At 39.1% G+C, this 5,203-nt stretch overlaps 1 protein-coding gene across 2 annotated transcripts in view; it reads left to right on the top strand.

Moving 5' to 3' along the window:
• BMPR2 (bone morphogenetic protein receptor type 2) overlaps window positions 1-5,203 on the top strand; it is a 209,008-nt gene that overhangs the window by 27,249 nt on the left and 176,556 nt on the right. The window lies entirely within an intron of this gene.

Below are 5,203 nucleotides of genomic sequence, written 5' to 3'. Positions count from 1 at the left end.
AGTGCAGTGGCACGATCTTGACTCGCTGCAACCTCTGCCTTCTGGGTTCAAGCGATTCTTATGCCTCAGCCTCCCTAGCTGGGACTACAGGTGCATGCTACCGTGTCCTGCTAATTTTTGTATTTTTAGTAGAAATGAAATTTCTTTTCTTTTCTTTCTGAGACAGAGTCTTGCTCTGTTGCCCAGGCTGGAGTGCAGTGGTGCGATCTTGGCTAACTGCAGCCTCTGCCTCCCGGGTTCAAGCAATTCTCCTGCCTCAGCCTCCTGAGTAGCTGGGACTACAGTTGCGCACTGCCATGCCTGGCTAATTTTTGTATTTTTAGTAGAGATGGGATTTCACCATGTTGGCCAGGATGGTCTTAATCTCCCGACCTCATGATCCTCCTCCCTTCGCCTCCGAAAGTGCTGGGATTACAGGCATAAGCCTTTTTTTCTCATATAATTTTGAACAAAATAATACTTAGTTTTTCATTCAAATTAGAAATCTAATTAAAAGTGATACCTCTAAAAGTTAATATTTGACTCATTTTAAGAAAGCAAGATTATAATAGGGTCATCTTATTTGTTCAGATTCTTTAGATTTCATATTTTTATATTTTAAGAAGTTTCAAACCTACTGAACATTTTATTTATGTGGATGTACACTCAAGAGTGAGATATTGCAGGGCGTGGTGGCTCACACCTGTAATTCCATCTCTTTGGGAAGCCAAGGCGAGTGATCACCTGAGGTCGGGAGTTCGAGACCAGCCTGACCAACATAGAGAAACCCTGTCTCTACTAAAAATACAAAATTAGCCAGGGGTGGTGGCACATGCCTGTAATCCCAGCTACTTGGGAGGCTAATGGAGGATAATTGCTTGAACCCGGGAGGCAGAGGTTGTGGTAAGCCGAGATGGTGCCATTGCACTCCAGCCTGGGCAACAAGAGCGAAACTCTGTCTCAAAAAAAAAAAAAAAAAAAGAGTGAGATATGAAGGGCTTTTACCCTCTTTTACCCTCTATATTTTATATTTCTGTGGTACCTGAATATCATTTTACCAAATTTGTAAGTCTTATAATTACTGTGATTAGAAATATAATTTTAAGCCCTAATAAAATGGCTTATTGTCATTTTAGAGCTAAAATTTGTCGTTTGGTTTTTTTTTTTTTTTTTTTGAGATGGAGTCTCGCTGTGTCACCCAGGCTGGAGTGCAGTGGCATTATCTCAGCTCACTGCAGCCTCAGCCTCTCTGGTTCAAGCAGTTCTCCTGCCTCAGCCTCCCAAGTAGCTGGGATTACAGGTATGCACCACCGCAACCGGCTAATTTGTATATATTTTTTTAGTAGAGACAGGGTTTCACCATGTTGGCCAGGCTGGTCTCGAATTCCTGGCCTCAGGTGATTCACCTGCCTTGGCCTCCCAAAGTGCTGGGATTATAGACATGAGCCACCAAGCCTGGCCTAAAATTTGTCTTCTGCTAGGTATATATAGATTTGTAGATGAGTGTCCAGTAACATTGACCATAGTTTATTTTATGAATTAATAGTTAATGAACATCAGATATTGGTGATACAGCAATAAACTAGATAAATATATTTCCTTTTGGAGTTAATAGTTAAGGTTTGTTACATGGGTTGGGTATATTGGGTGGTGCTGAAGTTTGGGCTTCTACTAATCCCATCACTCAAATAGTGAACATAGTACCCAATAGGTGGTTTTTCAGCCCCTGCCCTCTTCCCTCCCTGCTTTTGGAGTCAGCAGTATCTATTGTTCCAATCTTTATGTGTGTGGAGCCTTTTTTTTTTTGACAGGGTCTTGCTCTGCCAGGTTGGAGGCTCACTGGAGCTTCAACCTTCCAGGCTCAAGCAATCCTCCTACCTCAGCCTCCCAAGTTGCTGGGAGTACAGGCATGTGCACCATGTCCAGGTACTTTTTAAATTTTTTGTAGAGACAGGGTCTCCTTATGTTGCCCAGGATGGTCTTGAACTTCTGGACTCAAGTGATCCTCCCACCTCAGCCTCCCAAAGTGCTGGGATTACAGGCACAAGCCATCTCACCTAGCCATGGACACTTTTTAAACTCCATTTACAACATTGGTCAGCTTTTTCTTACTGTACTATAAATTGGACACTAATGAAGTTTTGTGGTCCTGAAATCTGAAAAGAAAGTCAGATACAGTGATTAGAACTGTTTAACTGTTCTGTCATTTCCTCTACTATCTTATTTTTATTCATTCTGTAGAAGTCCAGACAGGAAAAGGTTGATTGTTAGTAGGGTGACTACATAATTTGCAAGTCCCAGGGCAAAATGAAAACGGGGGCTCCCTTATTCAAAAAGCAGAATAAATGTGCTGTTAAAGGTACTAAAATACATACCTTTTTTTTTTCTTTGTGGTATCTCCTTCAACTTGTCATAGTTTTTAAAATTTATCATCTAATGTCATTCTAAGCAAAGAAAAATTAGAATGTTAAATCATTAGCTTGAATTTTACTGTTCATCCCTATATATTGTGCAGTGTCCATTTAAAATGCAAATATAAGAATATTTACCTCATTTATGGAAACAGTGAAATTATACAGTCATTTTGTAGCTTGCACTTGCATGTGTAGTTTGTTTTTACTAGAACAGTAGAAACTCTGTACAAACTAACTCAGTGGTTTTTATTTTACTTCTTGATAAATACATATTCTACCAACATTCTACATTCTGCTTACTGATGAGTGGGGAAGGACTGAGAAGAAAAGGAATTATGGGTGGCCCTGTCTCTACCTTTCCTTTTTTTTTTTTTTTTTTTTTTTTTTTGAGACGGAGTCTCGCTCTGTCGCCCAGGCTGGAGTGCAGGGGCCGGATCTCAGCTCACTGTAAGCTCCGCCTCCGGGGTTTACACCATTCTCCTGCCTCAGCCTCCCAAGTAGCTGGGACTATAGGCGCCCGCCACCTCGCCCGGCTAGTTTTTTGTATTTTTTATTACGGACGGGGTTTCACTGTGTTAGCCAGGATGGTCTCGATCTTCTGACCTCGTGATCCGCCCATCTCGGCCTCCCAAAGTGCTGGGATTACAGGCTTGAGCCACCGCACCCGGCCTCTACCTTTCCTTTTATGTTATCATATCCAGCATAAGTAGTTGACTAATACAGGCAAGTAATAGGAGAAAGAAAGGATATGATCGGTTTCCTTCATTGTTAGTTTAATAAAACACCATTGCCTTCTTTCTGTGTTCCAAGTAACACAGAAGGGGCTGTGAGCAACCCCTTCCAATGAGAATTAATATGATTTTCTTTGTACTCTTTGGGAGAGAAGAGGCTCNATTCACTTAATTTTTAATTTAGCTACTAATTGTGAAACATTTTGTTTAGTAGTTTGTTCTTTTATTCATGTAAATCAGTTTAAGCCTTTTCTTATTTAAATTACTTAATTCTACTTCTATAATCTATTCTAATACTGAATTCTGAAACTTTCCTAAATTATTCTTGATTTAGATAAAATGATTTTAAACTGGTAACTTTAAAAAATAGTTACTTCAAAATAATATACATACATGATAGAAAAAATTCAAATTGTGAAAGGGCATAAAATGGAAAGAATATTTTATAACGTTCTTATTATCTAAACTAGGCAAAGGTTGGCGGCTTTCTTTCAGTTGGATATCACTCAACCTATTGAGTATGCAAATGTCTTTTGTTTGCGTGCCACCCAACTCAGCAGTAGTGAGTGAAGGAGAACTGATGAAGATTGCCAACAGTACCTCACATCTCATCTCCCCTTTTATGTAAGAATAAAATTGGATGGCATGTGGTGGCAATACCTGAAAGGAACATGGTTCTAAGAGTGAATTTAAATAGTTTATCATTTGTATTAATAGATGTTTTTTACTCCAGTAGGTGCACATTTTTCTGGTAGTGGATACAAACAATTACAGTGTACTAAGAACTTTACTGAAGCATTTCGAGGCAAAAGTATTCTTAAATGAAAATAGATACAAGTGGTTTGTTTTGCTAATGAATTTTGGAGCTCATGATCAGTAGGACCACATTTACCAAGTTTTGCATGCCAACTGAAATAGCTTCATCTTCTGTATAGGTTGTGAATCCTTAATACATATGTAATACTTAGTCTTTTACTTGGTATAAGTCAGTGAGATGATTAATCTTCATTATATAACATTTTAAGTTGATATAAATGAGCAGTCTTTTTTGGGTTTTGTTTTGTTTTTTTTTTTAAAGCAAAAGGTGAGCCAAAATGTTAATCTTTAACAAATATAGTGGACAAAAATTTGTTGAGAAAGTTTCAGATTAAGCAATCATGCAGCATCAACCAAGGAGCCTCAACATCATAATTAACCCAGCTTCCTAACAAAGATATGATTTAATTTTTGTTGTTGAATGATTTCAAGACTGCATTTTCGTTTTGGGATTGTTCTGTATGATGCAGTAAAATGTTGGAAATCACAGTGGTTGCTTAAAATGAACATGCTGCAAAGGGGCTAAAAGTGCTTTTGTAAAGAGCTCTATTGTTAGTACAGTTTTGCTTGTGGGTCCTCTGTCTTTTAGGGGAAGGCTGTAATGCCTAAAAGTTGCCAGTGCTTCATTAAGCTAATGCTGAATTATAGCCAGACATTCAGTTGATCAAGACCGCAGACTTCCCTGAGATCCAAGAGGAGCAGTTAGGGAAGGGAATGAGGTGGAGGTGGGAGGTGGAATAGGCCTTTTTTACATAGTAATTTTATGTATTTATTATGTCAAATGAGTTTAGCATGCTTTATTATTAGAATCAATTTGGCTGGGCGTGGTGGCTTACGCCTATAATCCCAGCAGTTTGGGAGGCCAAGGCAGGCGGATCACGAGGTCAGGAGTTCGAGACCAGCCTGACCAACATGATGAAACCCCCGTCTCTACTAAAAATACAAAAATTAGCCAAGTGTGGTGGCACGCGCCTGTAATCCCAGCTACTCAGGAAGCTGAGGCAGGAGAATCACTTGAACCCAGGAGGCAGAGATTGCAGTGAGCTGAGATCATGCCACTGTACTCCAGCCTGGGCAATGAAGCGAGACTCCATCTCAAAAAAAAAAAAAAAAAAGAATTAATTTAAGCCTTGAATGCTTTGTAACTTTTTCTCCCATTAGCCTTTCCATTTTTTTCAGTTAATAAGAAACAACACTGATAGCAAGACTTACATTGTGTGTGTGTGTGTATATATGTGTGTGTGTGTATATATATATATATAT

The sequence above is a fragment of the Rhinopithecus bieti genome, unplaced genomic scaffold, assembly GCF_001698545.2.
Source record: "Rhinopithecus bieti isolate Rb0 unplaced genomic scaffold, ASM169854v2 scaffold_14229, whole genome shotgun sequence".
NCBI lineage: Eukaryota > Metazoa > Chordata > Mammalia > Primates > Cercopithecidae > Rhinopithecus > Rhinopithecus bieti.
This window is presented reverse-complemented; position numbering and strand designations above follow the sequence as displayed.